The sequence below is a fragment of the Lepisosteus oculatus genome, chromosome 2 (assembly GCF_040954835.1).
Source record: "Lepisosteus oculatus isolate fLepOcu1 chromosome 2, fLepOcu1.hap2, whole genome shotgun sequence".
NCBI lineage: Eukaryota > Metazoa > Chordata > Actinopteri > Semionotiformes > Lepisosteidae > Lepisosteus > Lepisosteus oculatus.
Window position 1 is genome coordinate 30874150 of NC_090697.1, and position 12843 is coordinate 30886992.

Below are 12843 nucleotides of genomic sequence, written 5' to 3' on the forward strand. Positions count from 1 at the left end.
TTTAAGACATCACAGATCTTATTGTAAGACATCTTCTATTACTTCAAAGTAACTGGTTGGCAAGACAAGCTATTGTTTTCTACTACAAGCAACCATAATTAAGTTCCATAAAAAAAACAATAATTAAGGTAATTTTTCCAGTTGTGCTTTGCATTTGCATGTAAGCCACTAACCTTTGTATCAGAAGTTATTGGCTTCCATTTTATCTCTTTTTTCAATGTCCTGTTGTCCCAAAGATTACATAGCAAAACATGCTTTTAAAAGAAACAGAAGTCAATTAGAAAAGGCAGTCTAAATTGAATATTTAAATGTGGAGAATGGTGTGATGATGTTCAATTTACACTTTCTACTCTTATGCAGACAAATGCAGTATATTTGTAATGTATGTGCATTATTTTGTTATTCTGCCCTTTCATTTCTTATAACTTCTGAAATCAAAGGAAAAATATTGGTTTGTTTAAGAAATGGATTTAAAGGCATTTTAAATGGAGTTGCTTACAGTACACAGTACTTGTATTGTTAATTCATTTTACAATTTTATTTCTAATTTTATATGCTTGAAAGGTGGGAGTCAAGACTGAATGCATGTAAGGGGCAGTTTTCAGGTGAAAAACATCCCACGTTTAAAGAAAACAATGGGAAAATAAGCAGAAACATTTTGACGATTCCAGCAAAGTATTTATTGGGAACAAATCAACAGTTATAAAATGGACAGTGGTAAAAATTGAAACCTTTTAACCTCTGTTATTTTAAATTTAAAATGCAGGATCCTTTTGAAGAAAACCTTAACAGCTGGTGTACATCAAATTTATTGCTTGGTGTTTACTTTAACCCAGATTCGCACATGTTATACATTTGAACTTGTGCTTTAACAGTAGTAGGCTTCTACTTGTATAAAGAATGGTGGGCAGCAAATTAAGGCAAGCAATACTCATTATATTGGGTGTGTATGGGAATGTTAGCAAACTTTAACCAAAGTCAGCAGCATAAACATCCAATTCCAGTTGCCATAGGCCATCAGTAATGACAGCCCTTAACACGATGAATAGCAAAGTTGAAACAAACTGCTGCTGGTGTTATAGACAAATTATAGGCGCAAGTTCAACAGTATTGTTTCGCAAATGTTCAGTTTGAAATAATATTATGTATTAAAAATAAAGTTCTGAATTGAAAACATAAAAAAGTACATTTTTGGGGTAATTTAGATTATTTTGTCTCTCTTCAAAAGTGAAACCTGTGATGCATACAGAATAAATTCTGATCATTATTAGGCTTTAAACATGATTTAAAATATCAACTTTAGTTTCACAATGTTCAGATGTATTCATATCTTCTAAATATGATTAAAACAAATGCTATAAATTTAATCATCTGATGTTTTTTAGTCCTCTGGTAGTTTTACAAAACCTCAGGAAGTTGATAGAAACTTTGAGAAGTCACTTGATTACCACTGGATATGAGAGGAGGCTGCACAATGAAGCAAAATAATTCAACTACAAAATACTTGGATTCTATAAAGGCAGTTTCTCTTACATTGGACCAGACTGAGTGTACATTCTCATCATGAAAGTAATGCCTAGTTGTGAGCGGATAAGGGTATATATACAGAGATATGAAAAAGAAAGTACACCCCCTTACGATTCTGTGGTTTTACATATTATGACATATCTGACCTTCATTTAGTCTTCACCAATAAATGTAACCTCTTCTGACAGTAGCCTCAACATTCAGTACCCATGTGTGAAAATGTAAGTGCACCCTCTGATACTGTAATGTGTAGAACCCCCAGTAGCAGCAATAACTTCAATTAAATGTTTCCTGTAAGAGTTCATCAGTCTCTCACATCACCTGGGAGGAATTCTGGCCCACTCCTCCTAACAAAATTGTTTCAGCTCAGTGATAATTGAGGGCATTTGTTAATGCACAGCTCTCTTTATGTCCTGCCACAGCATCTCAGAGAGGTTGAGATTTGGACTTCGACTTGGCCATTCCAAAACCCTGATTCTTTTCTTTTTCTGCCATTCAGTCATCAATTTTACTGAAATGTGTGTTTTGGATCATTGTCCTGTTACATGATCAACTTTCTCTTAAGCTTTAGCTGTTGGACAGATGGTCTCGCATTTCCCTCATGAATGCGCAGGTATAGAGAGGAATTCATGGTGATCTCAATGATAATGCCATGTCCAGGTCCTGTAGCTGTAAAGCAGGCCCCAGACATCACTTCTCCACCACAATGCTGGATGGCTGGTATGAAATTCTTGTCCTGATACATAGTGCTTGGTTTTCGCCAAACATGTTTTACTTTATTTTAAAAACAACTCCACTCATTTGTCCAGAGGACATTGTTCCAGAAGTCTTGAGGTTCATTCAGGTGCTGTTTTGCAAACCTGGCTGCCCTTGCACAATAGCCATGTTTGTTCAGTCTTTTCCTAATGGTAGAATCACAAACTAACGTTTACCATATTGACAGAGGCCTATAGATCCCTGGATGTAACTTTGGGGTTCTCTATGATCTCTAGGAGCATCATATGGTCTGATCTTGGGGTGAGTTTGCTGGGACATCCACTCCCTGGTACGGTACATTGGCAACTGTCTTGAACTTTCTCCATTTGAAAATTATTGTTCTCACTGTGGAATTGATGGACATATTGTTTGGTAATAGTTCATGTGGGTAGCTGCGTCAGCATGCGTAGGCTGCACAAGCCCAATAGGTTTATTCCATGCTGAAAAGAGAAGAAATAAATGGTTTTATAGCCCTTCCCAGACTGATAAACTACAATGATTCTTTCTCTGAGACCATCACAGATTTCTTTTGACCCAGGCATGATATGTTACCACAACCCTGAATGCCCCAGTCCAAACTGACAAGGTTTCTGATGTTATATAAGGGTGGAAGAACATCCTGATGATCAGCTAATTATGTGCACTTGTTTAGCAGCACCTGATTCTAATTGTCTTCTTAAATGATATGGAAGCAATAAGGGTGCACTTACTTTTTTGCACAAGGCTTCTGAGTGTTGGCTGATTTTTTGTTTCATAAATAGACACAGTAAAATCTGTGTGTGTGTCACATGAGTTTAGATTGCAAAATCTAAATCTAATTGTAATATGTAAAATCGTATAATTTCTTTTTTACATCACTGTAGGTAAATTGGGTTGCTGTGGCAAGTGCTTGATCCAGCTGTTTTTTCCCCATATCATTGAGAATAATCAAAACAATCGTAGAGAACACTTTTACACATTGTTCTGCTGGTAAAACCTTCCTATCCTTGTGCAATACCTGCCTCACTTATGGAAAACCTCTCTAGAATTTTTCACAACTAACCTTGGTAACATCTAGCCCAGCATTCCCACCTCTGCGTAGTGCCTCTATGTACGCCTGACTTTGCTGCTTCTCCTCTATTTTCACACAGTTGCTTCACTTCCTAAATGACTGAATTGGTAGTACTGTACATATGAAGCCCACTGCCTGTGTGTTGGATATCGTTCCATTCATCTTATGTCTTTCCTGTTTCTTTCTTCATTACCCCTTGCTGCGTAGCACAATAAATCACTCCAGAATCTGAATAATGTTCGATACATATCCAGCTCAGTCACTTCACTGTAAATAAACTTTTCAAATCCTTTCAGTCTGGCTTTAGACCAAATTGCTTATTAAACATTCTGATGATTACCTTCTAGCAGCTGATCCAGGTACAATTTCTATATTCTCTTAGATCTTGGTGCCGCATTTGATACTCTATATCATGACATTCTACTTACCCAGACAGATAGTTTGTTTGGCATCTCTGATATTGCCCTTTAAATCTTACCTTGCTGAGCACTGACATTTTCTCTTATAGGTTTTTCCTTTTGAAGTGGAACTAAACAGTGCACCCTGACTGCATTTTTGATAAAAAAAACTTTCATGGTTCAAAAAGTTAGTATTTTAATTATGATAAGACTGGCATTATGTTTTGGGGTTCCTCCCTTGAGTTACTTAAATTTAGTGTGGTAACCTTGTCAATTAACAGTTTAGTGATTCCATCCAGAATGAAGTATTTGGGAGTGATCTTTGAATCTAGCTTTACTGTTGTAAACTGATGCACAGAATATCGTAAAGACTATGTTTAGCCATTTTAGCAGTATTGCCAAGCTGCATTCTATACTGGCAGTACTGGTAGATACTGGTAGATGAAAATCTTAGGCAGCTAAAATCTAAACTAGGTCTTGCATAAGTGATCATATCACCCATGTCTTGGTGTCTTTGCACTGATTTCCTGTCCTCTACTTAAGCTCTACATGGCTTGGTTCCCCATTATGAACTCAATATTATCCTCTTATCCACTTCCACATGATGTTTACTCAACTGATTGTGGTTTAGTATGTATTCCTGGTAATTAGGTGTATTTGCAAAATGGGGCCTTTTGTTGTTATGGCCAACATCTCTGGAACCCGAAAGAACTCAGCAGCTCAGACACATTTATGAGAAGGGCTGTTTTGCAATTGTTTTGTCTTCTGTATGTGCTTTATTATCTTGGCTCTTGAGTTTGTCTGAATGTGAGTAATGTTCTTTTTATATTGTATTGTGCTTTGATATTGCTTTTTAAGGTATTATATAAAAGAAAGATGATTAGTAGTAGTGTGATTTACTGTTTGCTCAAACAGTCATTTGGGAGGATAACTCTTATCCAAAGGCAACAATTGATAGTCTTCCAATAAAAAGGTATCCAGATGCAAGGTGGGATTAACTGAGCAGCTGGACCTAGGAGTGTCAGTTTAAACCACTAGAGGGCACCTTAATGACACTTCAGACAGAAGACAAGGGTATTAGAAGGAGGTTGTAAGAGGAATCAGGTGCAGCTGATATTCCTCAAGTTTATCTAGAAATAAGCTTAGCACACAGGAAAGGTTGTCTAGTCTCAGGTTAGTTTTAGAATTAGCACACAAGTGGGTTGCTGATAGTGCTCACTTATGGGGTATAATTAGATAAGACTTACAGCAAAGGGTTAAACTGCACCATTAAGAGGGACAGAGCCATGTCAGCCAGCGATTGAGGCTGAAGGAGCCCCAGACAGCTTCTTAAGACTGAAGGGGAAACTGGAAAAGCCAGTAGATTATGGACTGTACAGGACTTGGGAAGGTTATCAAACCAGTGTTGGTCTGGCCTCAGCCTTGGTTCCATGTTTCTCCAGTGTAAAGGGAAAAATTCCAGTTGTCAGTTACACTTGTGTAACTGAAAAGAACCTTTGTTTCTGTGCTATGAAACTATCATGACACAATGGTGTGGCTTTGTTTACATATTAATTTTACCAGAGCAGAAGTTTAGATATGTTCCGTGTTCCTTCTTGGAACAAGGACAATCATAGAACCTTGATATTAGAACCTATTTCCCCATCCCCTTTTTTAAATCATGATCACTTGGCCAATGTCTACTATCTTAGCTCTGTTTGTGCCTTTTCCACAGGTTGAAATAATAAGATCTTGAGTGAGGAAACTCCACTTTCTTTGCCTACCTCCAATATTCTTTTACATTTCTCAAGCCAGTACCACACGGTTAAAGGGCCAGACTTGGAAACATTTACTTACAGTATATAGGCTGCTTGAAACTTGCTGGTGATTTTCAATATTACATTAAAATTATTTTTTATCCTAATGGTGGTTTTATTAATAAAATGAAAAGGCTAGCACGGATTTAACCAAGCAGTATGGATTTATCATCTATTTTCTATGAATAACGCCCAATGCCTCAACATTTTGCAGTTGAATCTGTGGTTTATGGCTGAGCTCCATGGCAGCATAAAAAGAAAAGGAACATGAGCATTTTCCACACAGCAACTAATTGACTCTCAAGTCCATTGAGACCACATGATGTGGTTAGATCAAACCCAAACTGATCTGTTGAATAGTCTTCCTAGGAGCGTGATTGGCACAGAAAGGTAAAGTAAATGTTGAAAAATGAAGTAATCCCTTCTATGAGGAACAGAAATGTTTGTGTTTTTGCTTTAGGGTTATTTTGCTCCCTCTGGTCCTGGTGTCCTAGTTAGACCAGAGGAACAGGCATAGTATAAAGTTTATCTACGTGTCTTAGCCAAAACCTGTTGCTTTCTATCATGAAACTCAAGTTTGATCGTTGGTTGTACAATTGGATAAAAGTACAAATGCCAAAGACAAATTATATAATTAGCTTAAAAAAACTGTATTCTTGATTGGTTAGCACAGTCCTCTAGTAGAACATGTATGCTTTGATCTGAAGTGCAGGTCAAGCAGCCTGAATAAGCTGGAAAGGTAATGCATGAAGGAGTGGTCAAATACACATCATGATTTCAAAACCTATTAAAAGTTTACAGTAAATATCTACTTAAGGTTATAATAGCCAAAGTAGGGTTCCCAAAATACAGATGATCAGGAAATGAATTTAATCACATATCATCATACATTTCATGATACAGGTGTAGGTATATAATTTGGAGTATAGTACTGTATATCCTGAAGGGTGCTATGTTTGCATGCAATATTGAACATCAGACAAATCTTTAGTTTTTCAATTTGATCATTAATCTACGTTTAGTTACAGTTCCTTGGAGGCTTCAATAAATCTGAAGTCTATTGAATTTACACAATTGGGCTACAGTATATATTTTAAGATCTGTAAAATATCCATCTTTATTTTAAAAATACCTTCCTGTGTTTCCCCAAAGGTCAAGTACTTAATCTCTTATGTACTTACAGTATGTCTTTATGTCAAAGTACATCTTATAGTATCAGTAATACAAAGGCTAATTACTCCAAAAATGAAATTCTTTCCACAAAAGATTGATTATTCTTTGCACTCTGACCTGTGTAACCATGTTGCCAAGACAGTGCATTGCTAAGGCTGTCTTTTTTCCCTTTTAACCCATTTGTGATTCATTTAAGATGATTTTCTTGTGTGGTGAGACTGGGATGATTGTAAGCTGAAAATATTCAATAAGATTTGATTCTAAGGTATTTAAATTATAAAAGCTTTAACTTTTACTGCTAAAACATCATTACGGTTTAGGTTTTATCTGCTGTCTTTAAGATAGTTGTCTTTTCTCTGTTGACAGGTCCCAGAAGGCGTAGGGTTAAACATTATATACCACAATTAGAATGAACCACCTAATTACTGTCAATCTCTTTCTCTAAAAATGAAAAATGTTGGATTCTATGGAAGTGAATTTTTTAAAAGAATGTCCTTACCATTCAACTACATATTACAATTTCTTAAGCTGTTATTTAGTTTTAACCAAGTTGGAATGCAGATGAGCTGAAAAGAAAGCTGTAATAACAGGTTGGTGATATCATTCAGACACTTGTATTGTCCTATATATAAATCAAAAAAGGTTATGGAGGATGCAGTGAGTGATGGAGATTGGTGAAAAAATGCATTAAACTAACTGAGACAACGGAGATAGTTTTAGATCCAAGGTTTTTTTTTCTTGTTTACCTATGTCAAAAATATCTGCCTAACTTTTGTGTATAGTTTTGTCTGAGAAGCTGTGTTAATTCTAATTGGAAATGGTTTCCATATCCCTAATTCTCCTGGAACTGATTCGCTTCAAATTTGTTAATTGCATGCAAAACAAACAAAAAAATAAGTTGGAGAGTTCTCTTACTCTCTGCAGTAAACAAAAAAAGAAAAATGTCAAATAAATGTGAAACATATTGTCCATCATGTTTAGCTTCTTGTGAACCTTAAGTGAACTGTAAGAGCCCATTGTGCACACTGTTTTGGAGATTGTAATTGTGCTTATTTAGTCATTGTAATATGAAATTGATTTCAGCACATGATAATCTCATTGACTTCTTTAAAACTGAAAGTGTTTTACAAATCATAAATGAATAGACTTCACAGTGAAAATCACAACAGAATATAGGTATATAATCATGCTACTCACATTTATTTTGTAATAAATTATATTTATGTAAAAGTTAAAGGCTACTGTTTGACCAACTAATAAACATGATCTGCTTCAATGTCAGCCCTTTGGTGAAACCCGGTGATAAAAGAGGGTTTTAGTGATGCCTGGTGTGAAGAACAGATACTAAGTTCAATAAACTTCTCAACCTGAATGTTATAAAGGTCTCATTCAAGGAAATTTGTTATTTCAGGACACAAATTATTATCTGAGACTGCCATACTGAATGAAACATGTTTTGAGAAAGTTAAGTGTTTCTTATCTTTTCTTAATTCTCTTGAAAGTCTTTAAGGTGGTTTCATAGATAAAGCACAAAAACTCCTGGAACCGATGCAAGAATTGCACACTAACAAAACCCAAAACCCAAATGAGCTGTATGCATCATATCAATATCCATCCATTCATTTTCTAACTGCTTCATCTAATTCAGGGTCATGAGGTTGCCCGAGCCTATCCCAGCAAGCTACACGCGCAAGGCAGGGTACACAGTGGGTGGGATGCCAGCCCATCGCAGAGTAGACACACACACTCAACACCATGGCCAATTTTCCCAGAAAATTGACCTTCCAGTATTTGTCTAAGAGAGGAAACTCACATGATCATGGGGAGAACATACAGACTCGCCCACAAAAAGCACCCCAGGGCCAGAATTGAACCCAGGGCAATGCTAGCCGCTCTGCCCTCATGCCGCCCTGTACCAATATCATCTTCTTGATTTCAGAAACTTGGTGTCAGATAGAAGCAGCAGTAAGATGAGAGTTTTGTAGACCCTTTGGGATTTGAAATGATATAACTGGCTACTAGAAGGCAATCGAAGTTAGATTTCTGAATTCTTTATTAGTGACGTTTAAGTAATGTGATTCCTTATGATCTTTCTGAACCCCTATTGGTGCTTCTAAACTGAATTTTACATCTAAAAATGGGGTTCACCCAAGAGGACATGAAGAATATCCTTTACATGTCAAATTATTCGTTATTATTTAAACTGGAAAACTAAAGCAGGAAAAAATTTTTAAACAATATACTACTAGTCAGAGGTACCAAATTTTAGTACACCTAAAATAGTATTTTTATTCTAGAACTGGCATTTCCTGTTATATAATCATTTATATTTTAACCACTTCTGGTATTAAAATAACACTTTAATCAGAGTTACACATGAACTTTGCGGAATGGTTACATTGTCATTTGGAATTACGGTCTTGTACTAATTGAAATAGTGCAATAGGGATTTCAGCTACAAATTCGTGTTAAATGTCTCAGAATGGTCCACCATTCAGGATTATGATTTGGTATATTATTTAAAAAAATGTATTTTATTAAATTAGTCAACTTTGAAATACCATTTCATTTTAATTAATTATATAAAATATGTATTGCCTTGCACCATTCCATCCGCATCACAGGAATTATTTCCATTATTTCTAAATCTGTTTTTAGTTTACTGAAAAAGATTTCAACATCAATTATATTGCTTCATGTTATGCACAGTATGCACAATACTCAAATAATCTGTGCCAAAGAAATTCCAATTTTCTGCATTCATTCATTCAGAAATATGGGCTCACAAGCCTTTTTATGTCATTTCTGTTTTTTTCTTTGCATGTTTCATAGTTTGGAATTCCCTTTTGTTTTGTCTGACATGATGTAATGTAGTGTTTTATTTAAAGCGTAGTCATGGGCTGTCGTCTTCTTTATTAAGAACAGTACATCACCGCCAGGCCTGAGAGATTTACTTCAGATGAAGAGAATGCTAAAACCTTAGAACCCAAGTAAGGCATGAGCTTTACCACATGTTGGTTTATAACGTGCATAATACCTGTTGTAAGAATATCTGTTGTAAATACTGCTTTAGTACTTTATGAACCCAGTACATCTGAGTCTTTTGTATCGGAAAATCATATATTAAGTCTCTCAGTGATCTTTTAACATCAAAAGAATGAAAAAGAAGCCAAAATTGTTATTAGATGTTAGCGAGTAAAATTTTTTATTTTAACTCATAGTTAACCTTAAAATGCGTGTTATTTGTAGTGCACTTAATGAACTATAAAGTGTTGATTTGTAGTTGATAAACCAGTATGACATTTTCCCTCTGACCTAGACTTTCCAAACTAATATCTCCTTATGGTGTCTGGAGACTTGTGGCTGTCCTTCAGATGAAACAATAAACCATGGGCCTGACTGCTTGGCCAGTAATGTTCTCGCAAACCTGTAGGAGTGATAAACCTGGTGTCCAGGTTAAATTCCATTCTGGGTTTACACATTATATCCCATCTTCACCTCCCCCTTAATGGAATAGTGAAACCATTTCTCACTTTTCCACTCTTATCAGCTGTAACGTGGGTCTACAGTTGGTTGGATTTTGTAGAAAAAAAATGACCGCAGTTAGTATCTGGAAGTATCCCACTTGAAAGTCTGTCATGGACAAGGTCTACATACAGTATATTGTGTATAATATGTTTAGTACATAGCCAAAAGAGCAAAAATGAAGCTCTATGAGGACCGTATAACCCCTTTTAATATTCCCCAGCTAGCCCACATTTTCAGTTTTTGTCCACTAATGAAACCACCTACAGTAACAGAAAAAATGGCATTTATGAAGAGGCCGAGTTGTAAATGAACGACTTCAGTAAGCATTCTTTGCCAAAATTTGCAAAAGAATGACTTGTTGTGAAATGTGTTTTCTTGTAATCAATAGCTGAGAGATTATTAGATAAGCAGTCAGTTTTATAGGGCTGGAGGTTGAGATGTTTGATGTCCAGTTTCAGCCACTGCTATAGAGTATTTAGGGCTACAGCTAAGATGCAAATTCAGATATTCTTTTTAAAACTGTGCATGTTGATTACCTGCTTTGTTTCATTAGCTTAAGTAATGCATTTACCCGAGATTGGCACATATATAACATACCTGTTCACCTCTTTGTTTTTGCATTGGTTCATTATTTACTCGAACTCGTTTTTACAGTATCTGTTCTGTTCTTTTCTCATATTCTTTGTATTTGTTTTTTCATAATTGTTCCTTATGTTAATAGGAATGTGATCATGAATCCTTTGTGTTCTGTAAGGACAACATTCTAAAACAAGTTGTCTTAACACATGTTTAGTAGCATTTCATGCAAAACCTATTTATGTTTTTAACGCTAAGCATGACTTCAGCGTAGAAAATGTTAAGTTATTGAAAGCTAAGTTGTTAAACGTGAGAGTTAACTCTGGCACAGCCAAAGAATGATTTTAGATCATGTCTGTCTCAAATACTATAAATTTACGTTGCACATTTAAAACGAAAGCCTTTTTTTCCCCCGTTTCTAATCTGTAGTTTAGAAGGAAGTTATCCGAATTACAGGTTATGCATTTTAATCCCTTTATAAAAATGCAAATGTTTGCAAGTTATGGAATCATATAGTGAGCGTCTACTATGCAATTTATTTCTGAAGAAGCTCATTTGGCTTTCTTCTTATGTCCATAAAAACTGCTGATTTCAGCATGACTGCAAACAATGCACCCAACAAGCAGTCGACTCCCAGCTGAAGTCTGGTCTCATACTTCAGGCAGTGGTTTAACACGGGTGGAGTCTCTTCATACAGAAATGTAGGGTTACAGTAAATCCAAAGGGAAATGGTTGTATTCCTTAATTACCATGTGTATCTAAATTTCAGACGCACAGTCACAACAATACTTCCTCTCTGGACACACTTCTAAGTCATTTGCTACCATATTTGCTTTGTGTGTGTGTGTGTGTGTATTTTTTTAAGGAACAAATGAAATAGCCCAATGTGACACCTGAAAATATTGCAGTGTTTTCACTAAATATAATTTTGGGGGAACTTTGGAGATGTAGCCAACACTGATATATTTTATTGCTATTCATTTCATTGCCTGATCTTCGGATAAATAAGAAATTATTGTGGCTTGACTCATACATCCGGTTTGAATGTTTAGGTGGTCGTACCAACTTCATTAAGTGTTTGGAGTTTTAAAGCAGAGTGATTACCATGTGGTGTGGCTCAAAAGTGAACATGTAGGGAGGAAGATTAAATTTTTCCATTTATTTAGGAAGATTAAAAAGAAATGGAACTAATCCGCACTTTAATGTCATTGCCAAGCAAATATCAGTCTACGTCATTGTTTAGTGTTATATTTGACCTTTTGCTCTGTAAGATAATACTGAAATTAATTATCATGCCCTTGCGCTTTAATGCAATACAAATGCCATGCCTTACATGCAACACGTGTCTTATGTCAGTTCTGTGCAACCTTCTTGCAGGTTGAAAACATAAACATTTTTTTTTGGTCACAGGGTGCTTGTGCTCTACGTGTTCTAAAATAATGGCCTTACCTAACAGTAAACCTTGCTGTGTGTGCTACAACAAATGGCAATATAATGTCTCTACCTCTCTTACATCAGTGTAGCCCATTGTATATAATCAAGATTGGAAAGAAACTATTCTCTGAGAGACAACTGAAGTTAAGTGTTAAAGGGGATGTTTTTTTAATTGATCTATGGGGAAAAAAATATTCCACTGTTTGAAGTACATCTTGATCAACCAACTGGGTATTCCAAATTAAAACTGATAATGCAATAACTAGAATATTCTCTGTACATGGTATTTTTTTAATACAGATGCTTTGTCAAGTATGGGCGTTAAGATTTTTTAAAAATAAACAAATGGAGTTTTTTGTCAATGTGTTTCTGGTCAGACTATAAAAATATACATTTGTTTACAACTTTTCAAGCTTACAACTTTATAAATACTTTTAAACTTATTGTATGTGGTTATTAACGAATAAAGTACTGAACTTGTGTGGTTCAATGAGAATACTCAGAACAACATATCTGGAAGTGCTAGTGTTTAAAGTAGCATTGCAGAATGAAGTGATATTTGATAATGTGTTTTGTAAAATATCGCTGCTTTTATTTAGTCTTA

At 35.5% G+C, this 12843-nt stretch overlaps 1 protein-coding gene across 1 annotated transcript in view; it reads left to right on the plus strand.

The window, feature by feature from the left end:
- bckdhb (branched chain keto acid dehydrogenase E1 subunit beta) overlaps positions 1-12843 on the plus strand; it is a 122083-nt gene that overhangs the window by 82374 nt on the left and 26866 nt on the right. The gene's annotated exons all lie outside the window — the stretch shown is intronic.